Source organism: Phyllobates terribilis, unplaced genomic scaffold (genome assembly GCF_046119375.1).
Source record: "Phyllobates terribilis strain yellow unplaced genomic scaffold, ASM4611937v1 Scaffold_181__1_contigs__length_3860067, whole genome shotgun sequence".
In the NCBI taxonomy this organism is placed as follows: Eukaryota; Metazoa; Chordata; class Amphibia; order Anura; family Dendrobatidae; genus Phyllobates; species Phyllobates terribilis.
In genome coordinates this window covers 3,342,908-3,358,983 of record NW_027362941.1, presented here as the reverse complement: position 1 = coordinate 3,358,983, position 16,076 = coordinate 3,342,908, and the positions used below count along the sequence as shown (strand labels likewise).

General features: G+C 48.7%; 1 protein-coding gene across 6 annotated transcripts in view; it reads left to right on the top strand.

Annotated features, from left to right (window-relative positions):
• Positions 1-16,076, top strand: part of EYA3 (EYA transcriptional coactivator and phosphatase 3) — a 373,281-nt gene that overhangs the window by 378 nt on the left and 356,827 nt on the right. The window lies entirely within an intron of this gene.

Genomic DNA, 16,076 nt, shown 5'->3' with positions numbered 1-16,076 from the left:
CTGTTCAGTAAGTGGGGGGCACACCATAAGCCACATGTGACACTGTAGACTTTCCAGCACCTGTACAGTCTGCCACCCATGTGCCCTGGGTCCCTGGACCCTTCATTGGGCTGTTGCACACAATACCTGTGCCCTAGGCAGTTAAGACAAATGGTAACCCAAAACACGCCCCTGTATACACTTAGGAGCAAAGCTCAGGTAATATAGCCTCTAAAACTTACTCCCGCACATATTTTCAAAAATAGAAAATCTTTTATTTTGACATAAAACAGAGAGTTAATGCAGATAAAAATTCATCAGGTAAAAAAATATGTAGTATTTCTATCTGCCCCAAACTCTCGTTTAGAGAATCTTAGTTATACATAAATTAAATAAAAGGGGAACCCATATGGAGTAAATATAACAGATGCAATACAATGTTGTTAGGTATTCTTGGTATAATACCTCCACCTAGTGGTAGGAACAGAGATAATTCAATCCATATGCTGCAATATAAATTGTATCAAATTTCTATACACCTATATCAGAAACATATAAAGTGACAATGCTTATGTAAAGTTCCACAACAGTTATACAATAGACCTGTTAGACTGCAGCTCCATAGGATTTGTGTGGCATGGTCCCTTCCTTGAACAGTCTCAATTGCTAGTGCATAAATCCATAAGTGGCATGACCATGACCCCTCACAATGCCCACATAACAAATAGATATACCACAAGACCAGGGACAGGTCTATAGAGATGAATACATCACCCAGATGTACACAATACATACAATACGGCTAGGTTTATCAAAACATCTGCTGCTTTCTTAGACCCGTAGTGAAGGCCGGGACAAGGTATTTTGGTGCCCTAGGCAGATAAGTCAAATGGTGCACCCCCACCCCCTTCCACTTCCAACAACCAAAGCATGCAAAGTACTATCTGTAATGTGGGCTTAGACTATGATTATACGTTGTTTCTTTACTTGAATATTTAGTTAAATCACTTAATATTTCAGAAAATCTAATAACCCCAAGCTTACACCAGGGTGCACCCCCCCAAACAAGTTCAGGCATCCTGCCTGCCATAGCCTCCCATTTTGCCTCTTCCTCATCTAACAATGACAGTTCAAAAGTAAATCTACCGCTTCTACCTCACCCCATCACTTATTTCGGTGAATGTCTGTGTAGCTTGATCCCCAGTGATCAAGCATTTATCATCTATCCTGTAATTAGGTGATTAATGCTGGTTATGGGACTGTTTAAATATTTACGCTTCTGTCTAAGAAATTGAAGGGACTCTTGTTTCCATAAAGTGAAGTGTTTAAATCAAGCCCAACACCTTCTAGGGGAAACGGCCCTAACAATAATCACACCTTTAGGCTGGTTTCACACGTCTGTATATTTCTAGTACCGGAAAAAAACGGTACTGGAGATATCCGTGTTACACGGATTGGCGCCTGGGTATCAGCGCTTTAGATAATGATTTTAACCCCTTAATGACCGGAGCACTTTCCATTTTTGTGTTTTCGTTTTTTTGCTCCCCTTCTTTCCAGAGCCAAAACTTTTTTTTTTGGTCAATATGGCCATGTGAGGGCTTATTTTTTGCGGGACGAGTTGTACTTTTAAACGCCATCACTGGTTTTACCATGTAGTGTACTGGAAAACGGGAAAAAAGTTCCAAGTGCAGTGAAATTGCAAAAAAAATGCAATTCTGCAGTTTTTTTTTTTGTTTTTTTTTTACCACGTTCACTGAATGCTAAAACTGACCTGCCATTCTTATTCTCCAGGTCATTACAAGTTCATAGACACCAAACATGTTTAGGTTCTTTTTTATTTAAGTGGTAAAACATTTTTTTAAAGCTTGCTTTACAAAAAAAAAAAGCGCCATTTTTCGTGCTCTGGGGCCTGGTGAGGGCTTATTTTTTGTGCGCCGAGCTGACATTTTTATTGATAACATTTTGGGGTAGATCCGATGTTTTGATTGCCCGTTATTGCATTTTATTGCAATGTTGCGGTGCCCAAAAAAACGTAGTTCTGGCGTTTAGAATTTTTCTCTCTTTACGCCGTTAACTGATCGGATTAATTTTTTTTTTATATTGATCAGGCGATTCTGAACTCAGCGATACCAAATGAGTATGTGGGGTCTATTTTTTATTTTAGTTTGAATGGGGCAAAAAGGGGGTGACTTAAACTTTTATATTTTTAAAAACATTTTTTTTACACTTTTTGCATGCTTCAATAGTCTCCATAGGAAACTAGAATCAGCAATTACCTGATTGCCTCTGCTATATATAGGCGATGAGCAGATTGCTCACTCATAGCAATCGAGGCATGACAACCACAGGGGTCTGCTGCAGACCCCGGGTTGTCATGCCAACCCATCGGTGACCCGCAATCACGTGACGGGGCCTAGGACGCTCAGAGATTGACAGCGGCATTTAACTGGTTAACAGCAGTGGGTGGATCGCGATTCCACCCGCGCCTGTTGCGGGCACATGTCAGCTGTATATATCAGCTGACATGTGCCCGGTTCAGTATGGGCTCGGCGCTGGAGCACGCGCTGAACAGGGGGTGCCGACTTGGTGCGTACTATTGCGTACCACGTTGGAAAGGGGTTAATAGCGAGCAGGGGGTTTTTATTTATTGCCAATATTTACTGACTAATGGGAAAATCTAGCCCTGATCAGGGTCTCGGCTGTACCCGATAGCTGACACCGAAGATTTTTGGACTCGGGGGCGCTATACCCTTATTCCCTATCGCCGTTTTAAAACTGTAATGAGGGAATAAGGCCCCTTAGCGGCCGCTGTTTTTATGCTTATCGGCTTTTGATAAGGGGTTAAGAAGAAGGATACAACCATAAATGAGCAGCTCATACGGTCTGAGGTGCACTCGTTCTACTCTGCAGTTCCAGTGTGGGAGGCTTAACTCATCATTGTCATAAGAGTGTGAGGTGACCGTCTAGTAACAGTCGCTTAAAGTCCTAATTCTTCTGCGCTCACCTCACCCTGTGGGCTTTTTCTGATTCCTCTACAGTCTGTAGAGCCTCTAGGTGCAACAAACAGTAATGTTCATATTCCCCCACCTATTATGTACTGCACCTCAACCAATGTTACAGCAGATCGGTACGCTTTTTACATGTCAGCGGCAGGCTCCACCCTGACCCATGCTAACACACCTTGCTTCCTCCTCTTCTGCAGTTTTTGCAACCATTCTCTGTATTTGGTGCCCCTTCCGCAGAACTGCTTCTAGTGTATCACCGATCTCACCCTCTGCATAAGGCTGGGGTCACGCTAGGGTACTGTAGATTCTCTCATGCGAGAGAATCTGATCGATTATGCTAAGTACACTCGGATCAAACTGTCAGTTTGATCTGAGTCTCATCTTAGTGTGATCCGATTCTCTTGCATAAGATATTTGTATCACAGGTGAGGAGAAGGTGAGGTGAAGATGAACAAGATTTCTCTATCATCTCCATTGTCTCTCGGTGTCCGCTGTAATCGGACTGCACTCGGATGATAGTCTGATTTCCCCACACCCATAGACGTGAATGAGTGTGCGACAATCAATTTGTACAGCCACTTGCAGCATGCTGTGACTTTTTTTCTTATACTGAATTGGCATAACAAAGAAAAGAAAAACAAAAACGCAGATCAGCATTTCCCCATAGTATAACATTGGTCAGACTGCGATCTGATAAATCATAGTATAGCACTCATCTGCTGTATACGCTCCTATGACAGTCCTTATTAAGATTGAAATCCCTGGTGGAAATACAGAACGGAAATTTACCTGTTGCAGATGACAAATCCACAATGCTGATCAATTTTGAAAAAATCTCATTTACATAACTGTATTTTAATGCACTGTGGATTTTCCACCCAGAAGCAGAAATACCCGTCTTTGGCATTCACTAGTCTGCCATGTTAACCAGTGTATGCTGTAATGTGTTTCAAATGGACCATACCAAGAAGAGGGACGAGGGGGGCATGCATACCAGGAAGAGGGACTAGGGGGGGGGCATGCATACCAGGAAGAGGGACTAGGGGGGGGGCATGCATACCAGGAAGAGGGACGAGGGGGGGGGCATGCATACCAGGAAGAGGGACGAGGGGGGGGGCATGCATACCAGGAAGAGGGACGAGGGGGGGGGCATGCATACCAGGAAGAGGGACGAGGGGGGGGGCATGCATACCAGGAAGAGGGACGAGGGGGGGGCATGCATACCAGGAAGAGGGACGAGGGGGGGCATGCATACCAGGAAGAGGGATGAGGGGGGGGCATGCATACCAGGAAGAGGGATGAGGGGGGGGCATGCATACCAGGAAGAGGGATGAGGGGGGGGCATGCATACCAGGAAGAGGGATGAGGGGGGGGGGCATGCATACCAGGAAGAGGGATGAGGGGGGGGGGCATGCATACCAGGAAGAGGGATGAGGGGGGGGCATGCATACCAGGAAGAGGGATGAGGGGGGGCATGCATACCAGGAAGAGGGATGAGGGGGGGGCATGCATACCAGGAAGAGGGATGAGGGGGGGCATGCATACCAGGAAGAGGGATGAGGGGGGGGGCATGCATACCAGGAAGAGGGATGAGGGGGGGGGCATGCATACCAGGAAGAGGGATGAGGGGGGGGGCATGCATACCAGGAAGAGGGATGAGGGGGGGGGCATGCATACCAGGAAGAGGGATGAGGGGGGGCATGCATACCAGGAAGAGGGATGAGGGGGGGCATGCATACCAGGAAGAGGGATGAGGGGGGGGGCATGCATACCAGGAAGAGGGATGAGGGGGGGGGCATGCATACCAGGAAGAGGGATGAGGGGGGGCATGCATACCAGGAAGAGGGATGAGGGGGGGGCATGCATACCAGGAAGAGGGATGAGGGGGGGGCATGCATACCAGGAAGAGGGATGAGGGGGGGGCATGCATACCAGGAAGAGGGATGAGGGGGGGGCATGCATACCAGGAAGAGGGATGAGGGGGGGGCATGCATACCAGGAAGAGGGATGAGGGGGGGGCATGCATACCAGGAAGAGGGATGAGGGGGGGGCATGCATACCAGGAAGAGGGATGAGGGGGGGGCATGCATACCAGGAAGAGGGATGAGGGGGGGGCATGCATACCAGGAAGAGGGATGAGGGGGGGGCATGCATACCAGGAAGAGGGATGAGGGGGGGGCATGCATACCAGGAAGAGGGATGAGGGGGGGGCATGCATACCAGGAAGAGGGATGAGGGGGGGGCATGCATACCAGGAAGAGGGATGAGGGGGGGGCATGCATACCAGGAAGAGGGATGAGGGGGGGGCATGCATACCAGGAAGAGGGATGAGGGGGGGGCATGCATACCAGGAAGAGGGATGAGGGGGGGGCATGCATACCAGGAAGAGGGATGAGGGGGGGGCATGCATACCAGGAAGAGGGATGAGGGGGGGGCATGCATACCAGGAAGAGGGATGAGGGGGGGGCATGCATACCAGGAAGAGGGATGAGGGGGGGGCATGCATACCAGGAAGAGGGATGAGGGGGGGGCATGCATACCAGGAAGAGGGATGAGGGGGGGGCATGCATACCAGGAAGAGGGATGAGGGGGGGGCATGCATACCAGGAAGAGGGATGAGGGGGGGGCATGCATACCAGGAAGAGGGATGAGGGGGGGGCATGCATACCAGGAAGAGGGATGAGGGGGGGGCATGCATACCAGGAAGAGGGATGAGGGGGGGGCATGCATACCAGGAAGAGGGATGAGGGGGGGGCATGCATACCAGGAAGAGGGATGAGGGGGGGGCATGCATACCAGGAAGAGGGATGAGGGGGGGGCATGCATACCAGGAAGAGGGATGAGGGGGGGGCATGCATACCAGGAAGAGGGATGAGGGGGGGCATGCATACCAGGAAGAGGGATGAGGGGGGGGCATGCATACCAGGAAGAGGGATGAGGGGGGGGCATGCATACCAGGAAGAGGGATGAGGGGGGGGCATGCATACCAGGAAGAGGGATGAGGGGGGGGCATGCATACCAGGAAGAGGGATGAGGGGGGGGCATGCATACCAGGAAGAGGGATGAGGGGGGGGCATGCATACCAGGAAGAGGGATGAGGGGGGGGCATGCATACCAGGAAGAGGGATGAGGGGGGGGCATGCATACCAGGAAGAGGGATGAGGGGGGGGCATGCATACCAGGAAGAGGGATGAGGGGGGGGCATGCATACCAGGAAGAGGGATGAGGGGGGGGCATGCATACCAGGAAGAGGGATGAGGGGGGGGCATGCATACCAGGAAGAGGGATGAGGGGGGGGCATGCATACCAGGAAGAGGGATGAGGGGGGGGCATGCATACCAGGAAGAGGGATGAGGGGGGGGCATGCATACCAGGAAGAGGGATGAGGGGGGGGCATGCATACCAGGAAGAGGGATGAGGGGGGGGCATGCATACCAGGAAGAGGGATGAGGGGGGGGCATGCATACCAGGAAGAGGGATGAGGGGGGGGCATGCATACCAGGAAGAGGGATGAGGGGGGGGCATGCATACCAGGAAGAGGGATGAGGGGGGGGCATGCATACCAGGAAGAGGGATGAGGGGGGGGCATGCATACCAGGAAGAGGGATGAGGGGGGGGCATGCATACCAGGAAGAGGGATGAGGGGGGGGCATGCATACCAGGAAGAGGGATGAGGCCAGGAAGAGGGATGAGGGGGGGCATGCATACCAGGAAGAGGGACGAGGGGGGGGCATGCATACCAGAGAGAGGGACGAGGGGGGGGGGCATGCATACCAGAGAGAGGGACGAGGGGGGGGGGCATGCATACCAGAGAGAGGGACGAGGGGGGGGGGCATGCATACCAGAGAGAGGGACGAGGGGGGGGGGCATGCATACCAGAGAGAGGGACGAGGGGGGGGGGCATGCATACCAGAGAGAGGGACGAGGGGGGGGGCATGCATACCAGAGAGAGGGACGAGGGGGGGGGGCATGCATACCAGAGAGAGGGACGAGGGGGGGGGGCATGCATACCAGAGAGAGGGACGAGGGGGGGGGGCATGCATACCAGAGAGAGGGACGAGGGGGGGGGGCATGCATACCAGAGAGAGGGACGAGGGGGGGGGGCATGCATACCAGAGAGAGGGACGAGGGGGGGGGGCATGCATACCAGAGAGAGGGACGAGGGGGGGGGGCATGCATACCAGAGAGAGGGACGAGGGGGGGGGGCATGCATACCAGAGAGAGGGACGAGGGGGGGGGGCATGCATACCAGAGAGAGGGACGAGGGGGGGGGGCATGCATACCAGAGAGAGGGACGAGGGGGGGGGGGCATGCATACCAGAGAGAGGGACGAGGGGGGGGGCATGCATACCAGAGAGAGGGACGAGGGGGGGGGGCATGCATACCAGAGAGAGGGACGAGGGGGGGGGCATGCATACCAGAGAGAGGGACGAGGGGGGGGGGCATGCATACCAGAGAGAGGGACGAGGGGGGGGGCATGCATACCAGAGAGAGGGACGAGGGGGGGGGGCATGCATACCAGAGAGAGGGACGAGGGGGGGGGGCATGCATACCAGAGAGAGGGACGAGGGGGGGGGCATGCATACCAGAGAGAGGGACGAGGGGGGGGCATGCATACCAGAGAGAGGGACGAGGGGGGGGGGGCATGCATACCAGAGAGAGGGACGAGGGGGGGGGGGGGCATGCATACCAGAGAGAGGGACGAGGGGGGGGGGCATGCATACCAGAGAGAGGGACGAGGGGGGGGGCATGCATACCAGAGAGAGGGACGAGGGGGGGGGGGCATGCATACCAGAGAGAGGGACGAGGGGGGGGGGGCATGCATACCAGAGAGAGGGACGAGGGGGGGGGGCATGCATACCAGAGAGAGGGACGAGGGGGGGGGGCATGCATACCAGAGAGAGGGACGAGGGGGGGGGCATGCATACCAGAGAGAGGGACGAGGGGGGGGGGCATGCATACCAGAGAGAGGGACGAGGGGGCGGGGCATGCATACCAGAGAGAGGGACGAGGGGGCGGGGCATGCATACCAGAGAGAGGGACGAGGGGGCGGGGCATGCATACCAGAGAGAGGGACGAGGGGGCGGGGCATGCATACCAGAGAGAGGGACGAGGGGGGGGCATGCATACCAGAGAGAGGGACGAGGGGGGGGGGGCATGCATACCAGAGAGAGGGACGAGGGGGGGGGGGCATGCATACCAGAGAGAGGGACGAGGGGGGGGGGGCATGCATACCGGAGAGGGACGAGGGGGGGGGGCATGCATACCAGGGAGAGGGACGAGGGGGGGGCATGCATACCAGGGAGAGGGACATTACCCCTATAACAGTGTCGGCAGCAGACCCCCTCCCCCCCCTCCCCCCCTCCCTCCCTTAACAGGGCATCATGACCACATTTTTTGCTTACATTTTTTTTTCAATTTTCCTCCTCTAAAACCTAGGTGCGTCTTATAGTCTGAAAAATACGGTATGTTTAATGCTAAATTAAAAGAATCAATATTTTTGATCCCTTTACCTCCAAAGGCTTTTTTCACGTTAATGATCAGGCCAATTTTTACAATTCTGACCAGTGTCACTTTGAGGTAATAACTCGAACGCTTCAACGTATCCCGCTGATTCTGAGGTAGTTTTTTCATGACACATTATTTGATACGACTGACGTTTGTGTGAAAAAAAAAATCGGAATTTTGGCGAAAATTTTGCAATTTTCATATTTTGACTTTTCATGCCTAAATCAGAGAGATACGGCATTCAAAATGGTTAATAAATAACATTTCCCACATGTCTACTTTACATCAGCACAATTTTGGAACCAACATTTTTTTTTGTTATAAGGGTTAAAAGTTGACCAGCGATTTCTCATTTTTCCAACAAAATTTACAAAACCATTGAAGGGGTTAACTAGTGGGACAGTTTTATAGGTCAGGCCATAACGGAAATGGCGATACCGAAGGTGTGTTTTTGTTTTTTATTTTCATAAAAATATTTATTTTGAAGTACAATATATTTTTATGTTTTTATTGTGACTTTTTAAATTTTTTTTTATACTTTTACACCTTGTCCCATTATGGGACTTTTCACTAATTGCAGGCTGATCACTTGTATGGTATATGGTTGCAGGAGCATTCCTATACTATGCAATCTGTCAGTTCTGCACTGACACACAGTTGCCAGATCATGCACTGCGCATGATCTGGCAACTTTCCTAACTCTGTTGACCCGGATGTCGTCAACGATCGGACCCCACGATGACGTCGTGGGGTCTCCGATCCAAAGGCAGAGGGGCTTTCTTCCCTCTGCCTGCATGCTAAATGCTGCGATCGCACCATTTATTGGGTTAAAGTGCTAGGAGCGGTGCTACAGCTCCTAGCACTGAGTGCCGGGTGTCAGCTGTCATAAACTGCTGACACCCGGTGGCGATCAAGCGTACACAGCATCCCCTAGATGTATCCATAAGCCCCTGCACAATAAATACCAGGCCACAGGGACGTATGGATACGTTTCATGTCAGAAAGGGGTTAAATATACATGCAGTAATTTTTTTTATTACGTCACTAGTCATGTCCTTTTTCAAGTTTTTAAATTAATAGTACAGTAGTTAAATCATCAGGCTGTTAAATTAAACAATATGACTAGTCTTAAACAATTATTACTGAGTCTTTACAATGACCTTTTATCATCAATTTGTCCCTTCTACTGGGTGAAATGTAATCTTTTCCACAATCTCTTACTGACAATGGCCATCTCCTTTTGTGTCAGTATGTCCGGCTGTTATGGGGTTTGAGCCCACCTGAGTTAATATCTGATATCCTTTTTCCTGTGGCTGCGGCCATCTTCCTGAAGCCGTGATCTACAGGAAAATGGCCGCTCGAGCATGCACAGACTGGGATCTCGGTGGCCATTTACCTGTAGATCACGGCTTCAGGAAGATGGCCGCAGCCACTGGAAAAAGCAGCGCACTCCTCACTGCCGACAGCCAGACATCGGCCCTGCAGCATCTCGACTCTTCTGTTGCCGCCGCCGGGTTCCTAAGGGTGGGAACGGAGGGCTCTGCTTCCTACGATCCTGCTCTACCACCATCGCAATTCCTCGGTAAGCGATGTTCGGTCAATAAGAGCCCCCCCATTTTCCTAAAAACGGTACTTAATCATAATCTTTGGAGAGTACATTAGCCAGCAGTGCCGATCTTATTCACAGTTATATCATCCATTGCCAATTTTGTGCCACCTCCAATCACTTCATGGACTTCCCTGTCGTTGCTGAATGAAAAAATCATTGTTTTTATTTCTGTTTCACTACATGGAATGACAGTGTGGTATTGCAGAGTCCCTGCTTCCTGGTACCACTGTTTTAACAAACTCTCTTCTTTGTAGTCCTGGTTTGTACAGTACATGATCTGGATGTTAGGAATATTTTTCTCACTCCAGTTGAAAAGTTGCCCTGGGTGGTAAGATTTGGTCTGAATACGGCCCCTGGAGGCTAGCTCGAGCTGCAAGACGTTTCACTGTGCCTCCTAAGCCATCACATACACCTTTGCCATAAGCTGTGGCAAAAAGTACCATTGAGCTTCCACTCCAAATTCTTTCTTGTGATGGCATACATTTATGAATTTTTTTTCCTATTTTTATACTATGCAAAAGAGCCTTTCGAGAAGTAGTAGACCTTGCTCAAACTTGGTAGGATATCAGTTTATCACTGAAATCAAATTTCTTTGGGTCAAATGAACAGCTATTGAATCATGAAGTTAACACTCAATTATCATAAAAATCTCTTTTGTATTTTATTTCCGACTGCAAGCAGAGCCAGCTTATTACCATTCAGCTAAGGAGACAACAGATCGGACGCTGCGCTCATCGCACAGGGTGTTGAGAGACACATTGCACAAAGAAGACACTGCATGGACCAGCCCCTGAAACGAGCATCATTGATGACGCTTCATTTCAGGGCAGCAAACAAAGCAAGGGGAGTGTCGATGACTCAGTTTTTGCCATCAGATGATGATTCGTTTAAGTACCTCATACATGCACTGAGGATTCTCAAACAAATTTGCATTGGAAGTGGGTAACGTAAACTGAAGCCTACGTTGCAGTACAGAGTGAATGATAGGGAATTTTACCATAACTTTTTGTAATTTATTAGTTTTTAAATATTTATTAATTCACTTCGCTATTGTAAAAACCTTTCACTGCAACAACTATAGACTTATCTAATGATTTGCCTGGTTTAAGACCAGGACAAGTCATGAAACTTTTTTTTTTATTTGGTAAAACTACTCTTTAAGACTACAGTGTGAACAGATGTGAATTTGAGATTTTCAAATTGACACTGTTCATATAGGGATTTTTTTTGAAGTATGATCCCCTTGAGAACTCAACTTGAATTTTGGTACAGATGTGGCTACAGGCCACACTACTAAACTCGCATTTCGCGAATGCTTGTGCTAGAAATGTTGCCTTTTAGGCTCATTGAGACGGAAGCTTTCCGCAAACTGATGGCGTCGGCCATCCCTCGCTACTTGGTCCCCAGCCGCCACTATTTCTCCTGGTCTTCCGTTGCTGTATTACACAAGCATGTGTCCAAGAACATTTAGCCGTGCCCTCAACAACGCAGTTACTGGGAAGGTCCACCTAACTACGGACACGTGTACAAGTTCTGGTGGGCAGGGACAGTGCATCTCGCTGACGGCACACTGGGTTAATATAGTGGAAGCCAGGACCCAGTCGGACCTTGGGACGAAACACGTCCTCCCGACGCCAAGGATTGCGGGCCCTGGGTCAATCAGGGTTACCCCCACATTCTACAGCTCCTGCACCTCCTCCTCCTGCTCTTCAGCCTCCATCTCCCAAATGACCATATCAGTCGGAAGCTGGAAGCACTGCCTCCGCCTAGTGGCAACAGGCTTTGCTGAAGCTAATATGCTTAGGTGACAAACCGCACACCGCTGAAGAGTTGTTGACGGCTCTAAAAGAGCAGGCAGATCTGTGGCTGTTACCGCTAAATCTGCCGGTCTTGTGTGACATTGACCAGAACCTGGTGGCGGCTCTGAAGCGAGGCGAGCTCACACATGTACCAGGCCTGGCCCATGTGCTCAACCTAGTGGTTCATCGGTTTCTCAAAAGCTACCTGGATCTGCTTGTCAAAGTACGCCGCGTGTGTGGCCATTTTAGAAAATCAGCTCCAGCTTCTGCCACCCTTGCCGTGCTTAAGCAGCGTTTGCTGCTTCCATCTCACCGACTGGTGTGCGATGTCCCCACGCTTTGGAACTCAACGTTACATATGTTGGGAAGGATTTGTGAGCCGCAGAGGGCAGTTGTTGAGTACCAGCTTCAACACCCCGTCGGTATTCAGATCAGTCTTCGCACATAAGAGCTGATAAGTGGGCATGGATGTCTGATATCTTTGTCCTCCAAAACTTTGAGGACTCCACAAAGATGGTGAGCGGCGATGACTCCATAACTAGCGTCACCATCCTGCTTCTCTGTCTTCTGAAACGCTCTCTGCTCACAATCAAAGAGGATGCATTGCAGGCGGAGCACGATGAGATGGAGCAAGGAACCATACAGGGTAATTCCACACAGCCCAGCTTCATCTCATCCCAGTGGGGATTGGGTGACAATGAGGAGGAGGAAGAACATGAGCTAGTTTCCTGCGCTATAGACGGTACTACCCACACAAGTTATATCTTCTGAAAATTCTGGCGGCAGAGGTCACAGTTCCTTGGACAACCAAGGACTACAAGCGAGAGAGACATGAATATGATCCAACAGAGGCAGGGAAACACTGTCAAAGGTCAGGGAGAGTTTTCTGGGGTCCTCTCACTAGGAGGAATAATTTTACGAAGATGCTGAAGGAGTACCCTGCCGACCGTACCAACGTCCTCCGTGCCTTATAATTATTGGGTATTCAAGCTGGATATGTAGCATGAACTAGCTTTCTACGCCTTGGAGGTCCTGGCCTTCCCTGCCGCCAGTGTTTTATCAGAGCGGGTTTTTAGTGCCACTGGGGGATTATAACTGATATGCGCATCCAGCTCTCAACTGAAAATGCTGACAGGCTGACTCTTATAAAAATGAACAAGGGCTGGATTGGGCCAGACTTCTCAATACCACCGAATGATAACAGCGTAGCAAACTCAAATCCAGTGCCTTTTTTTGGGAGGTCTATTCCCATGCACCTCTTCACACTCAGACATGGGTATACTCTTCCTGATTTTGTCTATTTTCTGTTGTCCTCCTCATCCTCCACCACCATATCACCAGGGTGACAGTGATGCAACACCCACATAATTTAATTTAAGGTTATGATGCCCGTAGGAAATGTTTGATATACAGTACGTTCATGTATACCCCCCAGGGGTAAATGTCTTTCATCCCATGCATTTAGTTCATGGGCATTACAAGTACAGGAGACTCGCTCATTTGTATTGAGAAATTTTTTTTTCAATATGCGTCTCTTCCAAGGGGCATTGTAGTGCATCCAATTTTTTTGGCACCCCTTGCATTTACTGCATGGGCTTTACCACTATAGGAGAGCCACTCCTTTATAATGGGAACATTTTTGTTTGAGACCCTTCTCTATGACCCTTCAAAGAGGTATTGGGATGCGTCCAAATTTTTGGCATCCCTTGCATTCACTGAATAGGCAATAACAGTATGGGAGACCCACTTACTAATAATTGGAACATTTTTTTCATGAGGCCCTCCTCTACGTTTCTTCCAAGGGGCATTGGAGTGCTTCCAAATTTTTGGCAGTCACTGCATATGCAAGAACAGTATAGGAGACCTACTCCTTTATAATGGGAACATTTTGTTACTGAGGCCCACCTCTGTCTTTAAATTGGTATTGGGGTATTTCCAAAATTTCAGCAGATGTTGTAGTCACTGCCTACGCAATAACTATAGCAGAACCACTCCTTTCTAATGGAAACATGTTACTACGGAGGCCATCCTCTGTGTGTCTTTAAATTAGTATTGGGGTTTTTCCTACATTTAGGAAGCTGTTGCAGTCACTGAATGCGCAATAACTGTACATGTAAAAATATATTTTTTGCTCAGTCTCTCTTGCAACATTCTGTAACCATAAGTGCAGCCTTTTACTCAGATCTGAAATAATGTTCTTAAAAGATTGGGACTTGGAGGAAACTGGTACAGATGTTCTTGCCTCCTGGCCACCCTCCTCTGCTAGCTGACTGGCTGAAGTTCTATCTACTGTAGCGTTGCCCAAGCCAACACTACTCAACTTCAAGTGACTGGATGGTACACACTCAATAAGGATGACAGAGATGTCAGAACTTGATTTGTACGATGGCTTTTCATACCTTAATCGACTGAAGTGAAAGGAAGAATATCTTCGAGTTCTAACTTTTCTTATAGTCCTTGAATAGGTAACCGGTTCATCCCAAAATTCATCCTCACAGTAGGGTTAAGTATTGTATGTGCTTGAGTGGCTGCTGTCAGGTTCCTAAAGTCTGTCCGGTATGAGCAACGCACAGTGATAAGCAGAGGATTTCTACACTTCATTGTAGAATGTGAACAGCTAGGAATCCTCCTGGAGTCTAACATAGTCTGAAAATGAGGTCCATATATGTACTTTTTTTTTTTTAGGACTTTTGTAAAATCTCATTTAAATTAAAAGTAAACCTTACATTTTCAATGTCAAGACTGTTCTGAGTAAGATCATCTGACAATGTTCTGTTACCAGCAGGGCTGTGGAGTTTGAGTTGAAGTCTGTCCATTTTGTTGGAGTCGGAATCTGAGTCTGTTTAAAATGGACCGACTCAAACTCCTAAAACATATAATAAATTGGGTACAGTAGTTCAATGCAGTTTGTGGGGAATGTTTTTTTCATAAGAATTTGGGAAAGTTATGAAATGTCCTATTACTGATCTAAGGGTCTAGACTTTTAGCCAGGGCTGTGGAGTCGGTAAGCCAAAACTGACTCCTCAATTTCCATGCCTCCGACTCCCTCATACATGGCTCATGTTTAAGTGATAAATTTACTGTAGCACAGATTAATCTCAGCTAAGTGTCTAGACCCTTAGATCAGGAATTCTTATGAGCGGTACCATTTTTATTTATATTCCTTTTTTTTGTTTGGCGGTATGATAAAGCATTGTTTTTTTTTTTTTTTTTCTTTTTTTTTTACAGTGTTCACTAAAGGGGTTAACTAGTGGGACAGTTTTATAGGTCAGGTCGTTCCGGACGCGGCGATACCAAATATGTGTACTTTTATTATGTTTTTTCATAATATTTATTGATGGGTACATTTTTGGTAAATTATTTTTTAACACTTTTTTTTGACTTTTATACTTTGTCCCACCATGGGACTTTCCCTTTTTGCAGCCTGTTCACCTGTATAGCCTAGGGTATGGAGCACCATCCCTGTGCTTAAAGATACTGCGCATGACCAAAGTATCTTCTTGCTGTCTGGTGACCTGGATGTTGTCATGACGAAATTGGGTTGTCATGGCAATCATGGCTGTGGAGTCTGAGTCGGTGCTCATTTGGTGGAGTCGGAGTCTGTGTATAAAATGGACCGACTCCTAACATATATAATAAATTGGGTGCAGTAGATCAATGCAGTTTGTGGGGAATATTTTTAAAAAGACTCTCAAAAGACGCTTCATGTTTCTTTAAAATGGATGCCTGCACACGTCACCGAGTGAACTATTTTGCCATCAATGTTAGATATGTTTGTGACAACAAAGAAATTGTTACCAAGACACTGGCAGTAAAAGATACTAAAGCTCATCACACCAGCCAGTTTCTCCAGGCCTTAAGGCCCCGTCACACTTAGCGACGCTGCAACGATCCCGACAACGATACGACCTGTCAGGGATCGTTGCTGCGTCGCTATGTGGTCGCTGGTGAGCTGTCAAACAGGCAGTCCCACCAACGATCAGAGGAGCAGCGACATCTTGGAAAGAATCTTTCCACGATGTCCTGCTCCGGTTACCAGCCTGCTGAAGCAGGAGCAGGCTGGTAACCATGATAAACATCGGGTTACTAGGGGCACACGCGCACCTAGTAACCCGTTGTTTATCATGGTTACCACTCTGCTACAGTGAGCGAGAGGTTACCGCTCACTTTAGCAGG